The 17,196-nt window shown below is 39.0% G+C and overlaps 1 pseudogene; it reads left to right on the plus strand.

The window, feature by feature from the left end:
* Nucleotides 1-17,196, plus strand: part of LOC129019891 (small ribosomal subunit protein eS10-like) — a 482,677-nt pseudogene that overhangs the window by 121,504 nt on the left and 343,977 nt on the right.

Below are 17,196 nucleotides of genomic sequence, written 5' to 3' on the forward strand. Positions count from 1 at the left end.
TAGTATTTGTTGGCATAAACCAAAGTTCATTTTTTTTGCATATGAATATCCAGTTGTTCCAGCACCATTTGCTGAAAAGACTATCCTTTTTTCACTGAATTGTTTCATACCTTTGCCAAAATCATTTGTGCATATATATGTGAGTCTATGCTGTTCCATTGATCTACTTGTGTATCTTTATGCCAATACCACACTCTCTTGATTACTGCAGCTTTCTAACACAGCTTGAAATCAAATAGCATTTATCTTTCAACTTTGTTCTATTTTTCAAAGTTAAACATCTTAACATGGCACATGTATACATATGTAACTAACCTGCACATTGTGCACATGTACCCTAAAACTCAAAGTATAATAATAATAATAAAAAAAAACAAAACAAAAAACATCTTAACATTATTAAGTCTTCCAACGTATGCCCAATGTATATCTCCCCATTTACTTATGTCTCGTTTTATTTCTGTCAATAATTTTTTGTAGTTTTCAGAGTAAAGATCTTATACATATCTTCTCAAATTTATTTTGAAATATTTCATATTTCTGAAGCTATTGAAACTAGTATTGATTCTTCATTGCTAGTATATAAAATAGTACATGATTTTTGTATATTGAGCTTGTGTCCTGTCACTTTGCTAAACTCAATTAATAATAGTTCTAGTAGCTTTTTTAAATATTCAATTGGATTTTTGTTTATGTTGTCTAGGCATAAAGATGGCTTTACCACCTCCTTTCTAATCTGAGTGCCTTCTGTTTATTTTTATTTTCTTACTGCACTGGTTCTGATCTCTTGTAAAATGTGGAATAGAATGGGGAGAGTGGGCATTTCTATTTTGTTCCTAAACTTAAACGTATTAAGTTTTTACCATTAACAAGAATTTTAGAATTTTAGTGGATGCCCTTTATCAGGTTGGTTGAAGGAGTTCCTTTCTATTCTTAGTCTGCTGTAGGGTTTTAATAAGGGCTGGAGTTTGGGTTTTTTAAAAATGCTTTTTCTACGTCTACTAAGATGATTAGATTGTTTTTTTTGTTTTTGTTTTTTCATCTTTTTTAGTTTGAGAATATTGTGGGTAACACTGGTCTTCAAATGTTTTGAAACAATATTATGTTTCAAATTACTTCTTACTTCTGTGACATAACCTAGCCTTTTCTCCCTTTTTTTTTTTTTTTTTTTTTTTTTTTTTTGTTGAGGCGGAGTCTTGCTCTGTCGCCCAGGCTGGAGTGCAGTGGCACGATCTCAGCTCACTGCAAGGTCCGCCTTCCCGGTTCATGCCATTCTCCTGCCTCAGCCTCCCGAGTAGCTGGGACTACAGGTGCTCACCACCTCGCCCGGCTAATTTTTTTTTTTTGTATTTTTAGTAGAGACGGGGTTTCACCGTGTTAGCCGGGATGGTCTCGATCTGCTGACCTCGTTATCCGCCCGCCTCGGCTTCCCAAAGTGCTGAGATTACAGGCGTGAGCCACTGTGCCCGGCCGACATAACCTAGCCTTCTTTGTCTGAGTGTGTGTGCATGATTAAATAGATCACAGTATCACATTCTGCCAGGACCCACATGGCTGCAATGTATTCTTTTACTAGCAGAGTAGCACCTGAATCTGAGCAATGCCTCAGAGGCAATGGAACTGAACAGGAGTGAATCTGCCCAGGCATGAAGGGCTCTCTTACAAAACATTGTGATTGCCGTTTGTGTTCTCGGGTGTAATTACGTAGGAGGATTTCTTCAGTCTTCCGTAAGGAGGAAGACAGTGTTCCCCACTTCTCAGAGAACTGTTGTAGGTGTTCTTCCTGCTTTTTGAAAAACTGAGAGCTGTGGCCAGTCTGTCAGAGCACATCCTCTTCTTTTGGGCATATTCAGGATTTGCTTACTGGTCTGTTCACCCTGATAGAAGCTACTCTTCTCTGTCTGCTGTATAGATTAACACCACTCACTGGAACTTCCATTTCCCAAAATTCCAATTCTGTTTTAAAGTCTTTCTAAGCATGGCTTCTCTCTACATATTTGGTGCACCCTTCAGTGATTACAAAGATACTCCAAGGTCCTGTCATGATACTGAACAAAATTCAGATGTAGCAAAAGTGATCAAGTAAGGCAGCAAAGGGTTATCATTGTGGGGATGTAGTACAACCTCCCATCTGTGAAGCCTTGCACACATCACTGCATATATCTGTGCTTGACTTTTCCGAACCTGAATTACTCGGTGAACAGGGTACCTTGCAGTTTTAATGACCCTCAAGCTCTCAGAACTTCTCCAACTTTAAAGTGCCCTATTCTAAGAGAGAACTGTATTTGTTAACCCCAGGGGAGACAAGCTTTTCACTTCAGCCTTCCCCTTATTTAAAAAAGGTAATTTGTGCTAATTCTCCAGTACAAAGTACTTAAGTCAATTCATCATAGAAAGACCATTAGGTGTAAAGTCATAAATATACTATGTCAACTTTGAAAATGTATTTAGCACTTGTCACTGTAAAAACTTCAGATTTTGCAGGTCAGCAAAGAGAGGCTTTTGTTTAATTGTTTTGCATCATCAGATATCAATCTGTAGGGTAGGGGACATATCATTTATGGAAACATGAAAGGGAAGTTAGGCACACCTCACTTTACAGAAATTTCTGCTGAAGCCCTAAATTAGTGTGTTGGTCTCCCCCACAAGCCTTCTGGCTTTTAGAGAACAGAGACTGCTTATTCTTATATTAAGCTGGTGAAGGTGTTCTATATTTTATAACCTCTCAGAACTATAAATGTGTATTGTTTCTCCTTATCTCGACCTTCCAAGGGCCCCAGCAGCCTGCCGAAGTCTTCACTATCCTTGCAACAATCATGGCACGCTAGTGATGGGAAGAAAAGCTGCAGGCTCAGTGCTCCTTGCCTACAGGGAATGGTGCTGATTCCTGTTGCAAAGCAGACCCATTATCAGAGGCCCATCAAGTCACACCATTCCCTTCCCTGCTGTCTCTTGGGACTGCAATGACAAAGACATGGCAGAAATGCCACTATCCTTGCTCCTCTGCTTTGGCCAGATGCCACTGATGGATCATTCGATTCTTCCCTGCAGAATCGTGCCCTCAGATCCTTCTGACAGTGTGCCAGATATGCAGCATCACCTTTGTGGTTTGGGAAGTGGTACCCAGCATCCACCCAGCATGCCTTTCTTGATTTTGTCCATGGTGCTGAGATTCTGTGTGGCCCCCATGTGGTTGGTCTGGCTCCATGGGTCTCCATCCAGGGTGATGCCCACCCTCCTACCACCTCTGAACATTTGGTAATATCTAGAGACATTGCTGGTTTCCACCATTGGGAGCGGGTGCAACTGGCATCTAGTGGGAAGAGGCCAGGGATGATACTGCACATCCCATGTTGCATAGGCCCCCTCCCACAGCCAAGAATGATCTTGTTAAATGTCAGTAGTGCTGATGGTACACAGACAATGTCCCACAGCAAAGAATAATCTTTTTAAATGTCAGTAGCATCAAAGTTGGGGAACCCTGGTGTGTCTGACAAGGAAACCCGGGATTCTCTCTCCTCTAGGATTGGATTCTGTCCCATGGTGCTGTCTACAATGACTGGGATTTTCATACCTAAATCTTCCCTTAGGAAGAAATCTTTCCTCAGGAAACTTAATTATCCTGCCAATGCTCACCAGCTGGAGTTTGACTTCATATTTTTATTGGTTTCCTGGAAACCTCTCATTGCATTCCCTCAGGTATCCACGATACCCAAACCATGCACACGTGTGACGCACTGTGTTTAGCTTGCACAGCATCTCATGTCAGAACCATTCCCGGCAGAATCAGCTTATTCTCCTGTCGCAGCCCTGCTCCCCTATGCCCGGTTATCAGCAGGTCTCCCAGCTGAGACTGCTGCTCCAGGATAAAACTGTGGCCACGAGCCAACACTGAAAAGTGCCACCTGCAGATGTTGGCTCAAGTGCTGCCTGCTAACAACTGAATAAGTAATCCTTTGCTGCAGAACCTACCATGTACACAGGTGTCTTCTAATATTTCTCTGATTTTTCTGAGCTTATCCTAAGATAACTTTTTCACACTTCACTTAGAAACCAGGAAGACATATATATATGTGAATATCTATATGAAGACATATATATGAGAATATATAGAGAATATATGTAAAGGAGAATACATATAAAGGGAATATACAATATACATAGAATATATCCTATATATTTAGAATATATAGAATATAGTTATTCTATATATAGACTATAGACTACATTATTGTCTATATATAGACAATATATACAGAATATATTATTTTGTATATATAGACTACATATAGACTATATTTTTCTCTATATAGTTTATATAGATTATATATAGACTATATTATTCTATATATAGTTCATATATATTTTATATAAAGTTTATATACTGTCTATATATTGTCTAGGCTATATTTTTCTACATATAGTTTATATATAGAATGATATAGTCTATATATTGTCCTAGCAAACTCATAGATAGACTTTATTATTATTTGATATATAGTCTAGTACAGATAGACAGTATTATCATTCAATAAAAATACATACATATATAATAGATATACAGTCTAGACTATATATCAAATGATAATATAATCTTTCTGTACTACTATATATAGTCTATATATTGTAAGGAGGAAGATAAGGCTCGTTTTTTATCCAGGGTGAAACTCATAAATATGTATTACTGAGTACAGATATCTCAATAGAGAGAATAAAATTCAAATTATTGGCAAGGTACTGTACATAATTGTATCCAAAAAAATCGGGCTATTTTGCATCCTAGCCAAGTTACTCTGCCCAGTCACAAGATCACGCAGGCCAAGTCACGTGATCACTAAAGCTGGTATGAGAGGCCCCGACTCATCCAGGGAGTAAGAGAGTGAAGTCAGCAGTGGGAACGTGGGAGCAGCTGGTCTGTGTAAAGATGTTCTGGGGAAAAACTGGGTCAGGCTTGGAAGACAAGGGAAATGGTACCAGAGAAATAAGCCTGACTGGAACGAGGCAGCAACAGAGGCATTGATGGAGCTCAGTTCTAGAGTTATGGGAACTGAAAGGTACTCCGCTCGGCCCGCCACCAAATGAAATGGGTAAAAAGGGCTGCTTGACGTGTACAAGCCACGTGACTGGGAAGATTTCATAAGCATCTATCTGTATGGGTTTGCCCGGACTGACATAACAAAGCGCCACAGACCAGGCCACTTACCACAGACATTGATTCTCTCACAGTCCTGGAGGCTGGAAATCTGAGACAAGGTATGAGCGGGGCTGGTTCCTCCTGAGGCCTCTCTCCTGGGTTTGGAGATGCTGTCTTCTCCCTGTGTCCTCACATGGTGGTCCATCTCTGTGTAGATCTGTGTCCTCATCTCCTCTTCTTATAAGGATAGTGGTCCTGTTGGATTAGGGCCCACTCTAGTGACCTTGTTTTACCTTAATCCAGTCTTGTCCATTCTGCAGCCCTAGGGCCACATGCAGCCCAGGACAGCTTTGAATGTTGCCCAACACAAATTCGTACTTTTTTAAAACATGAGATTTTTACACGGGCCTGTGTTTTCGCTCATCAGCTATTGTTAGTATATTTTATGTTTGTCCCACAACAATTCTTCTTCTTCCAATGTGGCCCAGGGAAGCCAAAAGATTGGACTCCTTTGCCTTAATCACTTCTTTAAAGGCCTTACCTACAAATACAGTTACATTCTGAGGTCTTGAGGGCTAGCACTTCAATGTATGGATTGGGTGATGGGGCCTCGACTCAGCTCATAACAGCATACTTCTAATGGTGCTTCTCAGTCTTTATTTTGAGGAAAGTGGTCGCTTAAATAATGACATATGGAAAAGATACAATTTAAGTAATAGAGACTTCCCAGGCAAACCCCATGTAGGAGGAGGAATGGAATGTATCAAGGGCATTCCCCAAGCCCAAGGTGATAGAGGTGAGAAATGCTCACTTATTAGTGCGAATTTCAATCTCCTGATAGATTTTCATTTAGTATGCTGTAAAAGAAAATATCCCTGCAGACACTGGCACTTGAGGGATTACAGTGGTGGGGAGAATTTCCCTTATTTATTTGTGGAATTCAATGAAGAATTTCACAGGCCACCTTCTGGGGATAACTTGTTCATTGCCATGGAGTAAATCAATAGCCTTCATTTAGATTCTTAATTGGCAATTTGATCTCATTCACTTTACCCAACACTCACTGGCTGGAGGGATGATGGAGATTGGGAGCAGGCTCCTAAAAAGGGTCTTGAAAATATTATTTCAACAAAGATTAATTTTGAGGCATTGAGAGTTTCAGAAAGGTTCACATTTTTTTTTTTTCTAAAGTTCTTCTAAGCCAATCTTAAATGAATCCTCAGAGGACTATTTCTGTGGGTGTGTGTCTGCTTGTGTGTGTGTGTGTGTGCATGTGTGTGTCTTGCCCCATTCCAATTCTCCATCCCCATGCTGAGGAGGCTGGAGGATTCAGAATGCAGAATCAGGTGTATTTTTTAAAAATCATTATGTCTGTCCTCACCAAAACACTGGCTATTTCTATCTTTCCTTCTCATTTTACTCTGCTGTAGGAATCTAAGTAAATCATCTTTAGGAAATACCAAGACCTACCAGGGGTTTAGATTCATGGCGGCCAACACAATCTAGTATTGACAGCCCATGTAAGTGTTTGCCATCCAGATGACAAGAATAACGACAAGAGAAAACTAACATGACCTGCCCCATGGTGTGCTAGATCCACATCTCTTGGGGAATGTTTTGAAGCAAGTAAGCTACTTGATAAAAGGCTTCCGTGATGAAATGAGATTGGGGAAGCTGAGTTAAACAAAATCAAACAGTGTTCTGTGTTGGACGCTTCTCAAATCCTTAACCATGCTGAAAAGCTTAGAGTATTTCCAGGAGACTGGCATAGCACCCTGCATCCCAGACCTGCACATCCCCTGCTCAGGCCATCTTGTGGGACGAACAGTATGCAAAACACACATTCTGGAACATGCTTGAAGAGAGGGGAGGCCACTTTCTAGCTTGGGCACAGTTCTGGCTCTGGCACACACTGACAAGGTGACAGTGGGTGACTCATTTAGTCCCTCTGTAAACTGCCATTCCTCATATGCAAGAGGCCATGGAACGTTGGCCTCTCAGACGTTACTGGCTCTAACATTATTTTGCCAAAAATAAAATAATTAGGGTGGATGTGTTATAGGAAAGGGGTCCTGATCCAGACCCCAAGAGAGGGTTCTTGGATCTCACCAAGAAAGAATTCAGGTTGAGTCCATAAAGTGAAAGCAAGTTTATGAAGAAAGTAAAGGAATAAAAGAATCGCTACTCCATAGACAGAGCAGACCCAGGGGCTGTTGCTTGCCCATTTTTATGGTTATTTCTTGACCATATGCTAAACGAGGGGTGGATTATTCATACCTCCCCTTTTTAGTCCATATAGGATAACTTCCTGACGTTGCCATGGCATTTGTAAACTGTCAGGGCACTGGTGGGAAGGTAGTAGTGAGGATGACTTGAGGTCACTCTTGTTGTCCTCTTGGTTTTGGTGGAGTTTCACTGGCTTCTGTGCAACCTGTTTTATCATCAAGGTCTTTATGACCTGTATCTTGTGCTGACCTCCTGTCTCATCCTGTGACTTAGAATGACTTAACTGTCTGGGAATGCAGCCCAGTAGGTCTCAGCCTCATTTTACCCAGACTTTATTCAGGATGGAGTTGCTCTTGTTCAAATGTCTCTGACAAATGTAATAGGTAACGCTCAGACACTGGCATCAGAGGCAATGCAACCTGAACAGAATTGGCTGACATATATCTCTGGGTATAAAGAAAGTCTCAGCTTTCCCCTGAGATGTAATGATGAGTGTCCCTAAAGCTTGCTTCACCCTTCCAAGCTAAACTCCCTCCAGTGTTCCATCTTCTGCTTTAAAGCCACAAGGAGAGCCAGTTAGGACTTTGTCATCATGACTTTTAACTTTTGTTTAACTTTTAACAAAGATTGGCCTTTTTAAAGGCTCAATTATATTTAAAAAAAAAAAAACCACAAAACTGCCTGCCACTTACGCAGTCCATTGATTTTAAACAAAGCTGGCAATGCAAGTCAATGGGAAAAGAATAGTCTTTTTCAACACATGGAATTGGAAAAACGGGATACCTATATGGATAAAAATGAACTTTGATCCCTTACCCCATACTCTGCACAAGCATTAAATTAAGATTAACTGAGATTTGACCTGAATGTAAAATCTAAAATTGCGAAGCTTTTACAATAAAACAAAGGTAGACAAAGACTCCTTCTACAAATACCTGGAACTAAACATTAAAAAAATCATAAATTATGCTTCATCAAAAATACATCTGCCCTTCAAGATAGATGAAAAGGCAATTCACTGACTTTGAGACCAAGTATTTGTGTTCAGAATATGGAAAGGAATTCTAAAACTCAACATAAAAAGACAAAAATAAAACAAAAACACATGCAAAAAATAAAAAAATTAGAAAATGAGCAATTTTTTTGGACAAAAACTCCCAAAAAAGGAAATGCAAATAGCTAGCAATCACATGAAAAGATGCTCAATATTATTAGTTATCAAGGAAATAAAAAGTAAAACCATGAGATACTCATACCCATTAGAATGGCTACAGTTAAAATGACTGACAATACTAAGTTTTCATGAGGATGTGGAGCAATTGGAATGCTCATGTATTGAGGTGAGAATATAAAATGGTGCAACCACTTTTAATAACTACCCTATGGCTCAACAATTCCACTTATAGGTATATACCAAAGAGATATGAAGCATATATTCATCCACACAAAGACCCGTATGCAGATATTCATTGTAGCATTATTCATGATAACTTCAAATGGAGCAGAACCCAAATGCTTATCAAAGGATGAATGGATAAACATACTGTTACATATTCATATAATGACATAATACTAACAGATAAAAAAGGAATAACTATTGTTAACTGCAACAGAAACACATATAAATCTCAGAAATAGTATGTTGTTAAATAGGCCAGATACAAAATAGAATATGTTGCATGATTCCAGGTATATAAAGTTCTAGAAGAGGCAACATGAAAGCCATGGTAATAAGAACAGCAGTTGCCTGAAGTTTTGGGGGTTGGTGATATGAGGAAATTTTCTGGAGTGATGGAAATGTTCTATAACTTTATTAGGATGACGTTTTCACAGGTGAATATATTTGTGTAAGCTCATCAGAATATATAAAAAGATCCTACAACTCAAAATAAAATTTTAAAAAACCACAAAAATTTATTGTGATGGTTAATATTGAGTGTCAACTTGATTGGATTGAAAGGATATAAGTATTGCTTCTGGGTGTGTCTATGAGGGTATTGTCAATGGAGATTAATATTTGAGTCGGTGGACTGGGAGAGGCAGCCCCTTCCTCAATTTGGGTGTGCACAATCTAATCAGCTGCCAGCATGGTAGGATAAAAGCAGGCAGAGGAACGTGAAAGGACTAGACTGGTTTAGTCTTCTGGCCTACATCTTTCTCCCAGCTGGATGCTTCCTGCCCTCGAAAATCAGACTCCAAGTTCTTTAATTTTGGGACTCGGACCTTTGAACACAGACTGAAGTCTGCACTGTCGGCTTCCCTACTTTTGAGGCTTTGGGACTTGGACAGGCTTCCTGGATCCTCAGCTTGCAGATCGCCTGTTGTGGGACCTCACCTTGTGATCATGTGAGTCAATGCTCCTTAACAAACTCCCCTTTATATATACATCTATCCTACTACTTCTGTCCCTCTAGAGAACCTTGAGTAATACAGTTATGCATTTTTATTAAATGTAAATTATGCCTTAATTAAAAATAAATATCCTCCCAGCCTCCAAAAAGAGACTTTCTGTCTGAAACTTGAGAATAAGTCTAAAGTTTTCATTTAATAATTAAATTGTAAAAGACAGGAAAATTGATTTTGGCATTAATTTGTTCAACAAATATCTGTTGAGCATGTCCTATGTGGCAGAGGCTGAGTGTGGGATGTGGAGTGGGTGAATGTAAGGAACATATAGTTCCTGGCTCCCTAGAGCTCATGGTCTAGGGGTTGGAGAGAATTGGTACACTGGGATTTTTAAGGGGGTGCCAAAGTTGGTGATGATAAAATTCAGGGAAGAACAACTGGAATGGAGGGAGGGCATCAACATGGATGCTGAACTAAGCCAAGGTACTGCTAAGAGTGAGGTGGAAAGTATCATGCGAACCCCAGAGCTTCAATTGTCAATACATATCGGGGTGTGAGCAGCAGATTGATAGAAGACAGCAAAGACAGAGGGGTAAATGCCAATAGAGCAGAATAGCATGAGTTGTCAAGAGACAGGACTTTTCAAGGTGAAAGGAAGGGAGATGGTCCTGAAGCAGCAGTCATGTCTATGACCCACCCAAGCCCTAAGTGATGACAGATAGGAACAGAGTCAGGGTCCTCAGAGGACAACCTGGTTTTAATTAAGGAAAGAAGTTGAGAAGAATATTTTCAGAAACATTTGAGGACATATGACAGTTTGCTGGCTATGGGATAGGGTAGGGTGGAAGAGAGAGATTTGGAATAAAGGTTATGGATGGGACAAGACAAAGCAGGGCACCAGCCTTAGCTTGGACCTTTCCTTAATTTGAAAAAGCCATGTCCATGTTGATTCAGCCAATCTGACTCAAGTATTATGTAACGTGAAGTTGAACCATCCCAACTGATATAAGTGGTGATACTGAATAACACAAATATGCTTTCTGGATTCACACATGCACTTTTTTTACATGAAAAGTTCAAAGTTCTACGTGGAGATTTTTTTCAATAGTATCCTCAAGAAGTATTCATCATGCAACTCTTTCTAGGAAAGGTATTTAAAAAAGAAGAAAAATAATATTTCTGGCCAGGAATGTCAAGACATACATCTCTTAGACATTTAGTTCTAATTATTATTGTAGAGTCTTGGGGGTGTTTCTTATAATTTTAATTTTTACAAAAAACAAATCTGTCCATCCATGCATCTATGTATGTATGTATGTATGTATGTATGTATGTATCTATCTATCTATCTATCTTCATCATCATCATAATTATCCCTCTATGATCTACCTATTGTGTATCTATCTAATAATCTATCTATGCAGAACTGCAAAATTTACAGGACTGGCCCATATCACCCTCTGCTCCCCACTTTATCTAATCTTCAAAATCAAGTTTCTGGACACAGGGCTATGAAATGCAAAATGAAACAGCTCATGTCCAATGGTCTGACACTCTGCTGCTCATGAAAACCTGCAACATCCAATTGAGTTTTTCATTTTTATCATCAGCAGGTCTAGTTCTCTATCTTCATAGAGAGTTATTTTTAATTTTATTAGGGGATAAATTCTTTTTTTATAAAGAAATTATTAGGTATCAAAATACCACAATCTTTTTATGGATTCGACTAGATTATGTGTATGGGCAAAGTGTTTTCAACTTAAGAATAACTTTCCTGTTCCTTGAACACTATTTTGAAAGTCTGGATTAAGGGATATTAACTTCTTTAAGACAAAACAGACTCACAGTTGAAAACTACTCACCTTCTGTATAGAAGTTTCTTAATTAATATCAACGATTTTTATTGTATTGGAACAAAGTAGACTATAACTTTTTATAATATATATGGGTTTATTACTAAATATTCCTAATATGAATATAATGCTATAATATTCTTATTTTGAGGTAATATGTATATAGTTTGCAAAAATTAGATTTCCTTGTGTCATTAACCGCTTATGCAATTATTTTTCTGAAATGAATACACATGCTGTACATGCAGTTTTGCCTGATATAAATTTTAAAACAATGTATATTGGAATCTTGGAACTAAAAATGAGAAAATCAGTGTCCCCTTGATGTCAATTTCAGTTTCAACTGCACTTGCTATTTTATTTTTCATTGTTTATATTATCTGTACATTGTCACAGTCGATGGTATTTGTTTTCTTCTCTGTGACCATAACTTCCACAGATTTAACCATAATGCATCCTTAAAGATTACAAGAAATCTTTTGGACACAGCTCCTCTCAGTTGCTGAGGATCCAACCTTTACTCATTTGTTTTCTTCATGAATATATATTTCCTGAGTTATATGTTTGTACATAGCTATTTGTAGCCTTTGAAGTTTATGGAAGTTTGTTTGGTTGCATTCTTGGGGCACATTTTCTTTCCCTGAGAACTATTATAATTTGGATATTTGACCCTTCCAAAGCTCATGTTGAAATTTAGTCCCCAATATTGGAGGCTGGGCCTAATAGAAGGTGTTTGGGTCATGGGGACAGATCCCTCCCATTGAATAGATTAATGTCCTCTCCTGATGGTGAATGAATTCTTCCTCTATTAGTTCCTGCAAGACCTGGTTTTTAAAAGAGTGGGCCACCTCCCTAGTTTCTCTCTTGCTTCCTTGCTCATGTAATCTCCGCAAATGCTGGCTTCCCCTCCTCTTCTGCCATGAGTGGGAACAGGCTGTGGCGATCACCAGATGAAGATGCCCAATTTTGAACTTTCCAGCCACCAGAATCATAAGCCAAATCATCCCTTTTCCTTTTTTTTTTTTTTCTTTTTTTTTTTCTTTTATTATTATTATTATTATTATACTTTAGGTTTTATGGTACATGTGCGCAATGTGCAGGTAAGTTACATATGTATACATGTGCCATGCTGGTGCACTGCACCCACCAACTCGTCATCTAGCATTAGGTATATCTCCCAGTGCTATCCCTCCCCCCTCCCCCCACCCCACAACAGTCCCCAGAGTGTGATGTTCCCCTTCCTGTGTCCATGTGTTCTCATTGTTCAATTCCCACCTATGAGTGAGAATATGCGGTGTTTGGTTTTTTGTTCTTGCGATAGTTTACTGAGAATGATGATTTCCAATTTCATCCATGTCCCTACAAAGGACGTGAACTCATCATTTTTTATGGCTGCATAGTATTCCATGGTGTATATGTGCCACATTTTCTTAATCCAGTCTATCATTGTTGGACATTTGGGTTGGTTCCAAGTCTTTGCTATTGTGAATAATGCCGCAATAAACATACGTGTGCATGTGTCTTTATAGCAGCATGATTTATAGTCCTTTGGGTATATATCCAGTAATGGGATGGCTGGGTCGAATGGAATTTCTAGTTCTAGATCCCTGAGGAATCGCCACACTGACTTCCACAAGGGTTGAACTAGTTTACAGTCCCACCAACAGTGTAAAAGTGTTCCTATTTCTCCACGTCCTCTCCAGCACCTGTTGTTTCCTGACTTTTTAATGATTGCCATTCTAACTGGTGTGAGATGGTATCTCATTGTGGTTTTGATTTGCATTTCTCTGATGGCCAGTGATGGTGAGCATTTTTTCATGTGTTTTTTGGCTGCATAAATGTCTTCTTTTGAGAAGTGTCTGTTCATGTCCTTCGCCCACTTTTTGATGGGGTTGTTTGTTTTTTTCTTGTAAATTTGTTGGAGTTCATTGTAGATTCTGGATATTAGCCCTTTGTCAGATGAGTAGGTTGCGAAAATTTTCTCCCATTTTGTAGGTTGCCTGTTCACTCTGATGGTAGTTTCTTTTGCTGTGCAGAAGCTCTTGAGTTTAATTAGATCCCATTTGTCAATTTTGGCTTTTGTTGCCATTGCTTTTGGTGTTTTAGACATGAAGTCCTTGCCCATGCCTATGTCCTGAATGGTAATGCCTAGGTTTTCTTCTAGGGTTTTTATGGTTTTAGGTCTAACATTTAAGTCTTTAATCCATCTTGAATTGATTTTTGTGTAAGGTGTAAGGAAGGGATCCAGTTTCAGCTTTCTACACATGGCTAGCCAGTTTTCCCAGCACCATTTATTAAATAGGGAATCCTTTCCCCATTTCTTGTTTTTGTCAGGTTTGTCAAAGATCAGATACTTGTAGATATGTGGCATTATTTCTGACGGCTCTGTTCTGTTCCATTGATCTATATCTCTGTTTTGGTACCAGTACCATGCTGTTTTGGTTACTGTAGCCTTGTAGTATAGTTTGAAGTCAGGTAGTGTGATGCCTCCAGCTTTGTTCTTTTGGCTTAGGATTGACTTAGTGATGCGGGCTCTTTTTTGGTTCCATATGAACTTTAAAGTAGTTTTTTCCAATTCTGTGAAGAAAGTCATTGGTAGCTTGATGGGGATGGCATTGAATCTGTAAATTACCTTGGGAAGGATGGCCATTTTCATGATATTGATTCTTCCTACCCATGAGCATGGAATGTTCTTCCATTTGTTTGTATCCTCTTTAATTTCCTTGAGCAGTGGTTTGTAGTTCTCCTTGAAGAGGTCTTTCACATCCCTTGTAAGTTGGATTCCTAGGTATTTTATTCTCTTTGAAGCAATTGTGAATGGGAGTTCACTCATGATTTGGCTCTCTGTTTGTCTGTTATTGATGTATAAGAATGCTTGTGATTTTTGCACATTGATTTTGTATCCTGAGACTTTGCTGAAGTTGCTTATCAGCTTAAGGAGATTTTGGGCTGAGACAATGGGGTTTTCTAGATATACTATCATGTCATCTGCAAACAGGGACAATTTGATTTCCTCTTTTCCTAATTGAATACCCTTTATTTCCTTCTCCTGCCTAATTGCCCTGGCCAGAACTTCCAACACTATGTTGAATAGAAGTGGTGAGAGAGGGCATCCCTGTCTTGTGCCAGTTTTCAAAGGGAATGCTTCCAGTTTTTGCCCATTCAGTATGATATTGGCTGTGGGTTTGTCATAAATAGCTCTTATTATTTTGAGATACGTCCCATCAATTCCTAATTTATTGAGAGTTTTTAGCATGAAGGGTTGTTGAATTTTGTCAAAGGCCTTTTCTGCATCTATTGAGATAATCATGTGGTTTTTGTCTTTGGTTCTGTTTATATGCTGGATTACATTTATTGATTTGCGTATATTGAACCAGCCTTGCATCCCAGGGATGAAGCCCACTTGATCATGGTGGATAAGCTTTTTGATGTGCTGCTGGATTCTGTTTGCCAGTATTTTATTGAGGATTTTTGCATCAATGTTCATCAAGGATATTGGTCTAAAATTCTCTTTTTTTGTTGTGTCTCTGCCAGGCTTTGGTATCAGGATGATGCTGGCCTCATAAAATGAGTTAGGGAGGATTCCCTCTTTTTCTATTGATTGGAATAGTTTCAGAAGGAATGGTAGCAGCTCCTCCTTGTACCTCTGGTAGAATTCGGCTGTGAATCCATCTGGACCTGGACTTTTTTTGGTTGGTAAGCTATTGATTATTGCCACAATTTCAGCTCCTGTTATTGGTCTATTCAGAGATTCAACTTCTTCCTGGTTTAGTCTTGGGAGGGTGTATGTGTTGAGGAATTTATCCATTTCTTCTAGATTTTCTAGTTTATTTGCATAGAGGTGTTTGTAATATTCTCTGATGGTAGTTTGTATTTCTGTGGGATCGGTGGTGATATCCCCTTTATCATTTTTTATTGCATCTATTTGATTCTTCTCTCTTTTTGTCTTTATTAATCTTGCTAGCGGTCTATCAATTTTGTTGATCCTTTCAAAAAACCAGCTCCTGGATTCATTAATTTTTTGAAGGGTTTTTTGTGTCTCTATTTCCTTCAGTTCTGCTCTGATTTTAGTTATTTCTTGCCTTCTGCTAGCTTTTGAATGTGTTTGCTCTTGCTTTTCTAGTTCTTTTAATTGTGATGTTAGGGTGTCAATTTTGGATCTTTCCTGCTTTCTCTTGTGGGCATTTAGTGCTATAAATTTCCCTCTACACACTGCTTTGAATGCATCCCAGAGATTCTGGTATGTTGTGTCTTGGTTCTCGTTGGTTTCAAAGAACATCTTTATTTCTGCCTTCATTTCGTTATGTACCCAGTAGTCATTCAGGAGCAGGTTGTTCAGTTTCCATGTAGTTGAGTGGTTTTGAGTGAGATTCTTAATCCTGAGTTCTAGCTTGATTGCACTGTGATCTGAGAGACAGTTTGTTACAATTTCTGTTCTTTTACATTTATTGAGGAGAGCTTTACTTCCAAGTATATGGCAATTTTGGAATAGGTGTGGTGTGGTGCTGAAAAAAATGTATAGTCTGTTGATTTGGGGTGGAGAGTTCTGTAGATGTCTATTAGGTCCGCTTGGTGCAGAGCTGAGTTCAATTCCTGGGTATCCTTGTTGACTTTCTGTCTCATTGATCTGTCTAATGTTGATAGTGGGGTGTTAAAGTCTCCCCTTATTAATGTGTGGGAGTCTAAGTCTCTTTGTAGGTCACTCAGGACTTGCTTTATGAATCTGGGTGCTCCTGTATTGGGTGCATATATATTTAGGATAGTTAGCTCTTCTTGTTGAATTAATCCCTTTACCATTATGTAATGGCCTTCTTTGTCTCTTTTGATCTTTGTTGGTTTAAAGTCTGTTTTATCAGAGACTAGGATTGCAACCCCTGCCTTTTTTTGTTTTCCATTTGCTTGGTAGATCTTCCTCCATCCTTTTATTTTGAGCCTATGTGTGTCTCTGCATGTGAGATGGGTTTCCTGAATACAGCACACTGATGGGTCTTGAGTCTTTATCCAGTTTGCCAGTCTGTGTCTTTTAATTGGAGCATTTAGTCCATTTACTTTTAAAGTTAATATTGTTATGTGTGAATTTGATCCTGTCATTATGATGTTAGCTGGATATTTTGCTTGTTAGTTGATGCAGTCTCTTCCTAGTCTCGATGTTCTTTACATTTCGGTATGATTTTGCAGTGGCTGGTACCGGTTGTGCCTTTCCATGTTTAGTGCTTCCTTCAGGAGCTCTTTTAGGGCAGGCCTGGTGGTGACAAAATCTCTCAGCATTTGCTTGTCTGTAAAGTATTTTATTTCTCCTTCACTTATGAAGCTTAGTTTGGCAGGATATGAAATTCTGGGTTGAAAATTCTTTTCTTTAAGAATGTTGAATATTGGCCCCCACTCTCTTCTGGCTTGTAGGGTTTCTGCCGAGAGATCCGCTGTTAGTCTGATGGGCTCCCCTTTGATGGTAACCCGACCTTTCTCTCTGGCTGCCCTTAACATTTTTTCCTTCATTTCAACTTTGGTGAATCTGACAATTATGTGTCTTGGAGTTGCTCTTCTCGAGGAGTATCTTTGTGGTGTTCTCTGTATTACCTGAATCTGAATGTTGGCCTGCCTTGCTAGATTGGGGAAGTTCTCCTGGATAATATCCTG

This window comes from Pongo pygmaeus, chromosome 20 (assembly GCF_028885625.2).
Source record: "Pongo pygmaeus isolate AG05252 chromosome 20, NHGRI_mPonPyg2-v2.0_pri, whole genome shotgun sequence".
NCBI classification, from domain to species: domain Eukaryota; kingdom Metazoa; phylum Chordata; class Mammalia; order Primates; family Hominidae; genus Pongo; species Pongo pygmaeus.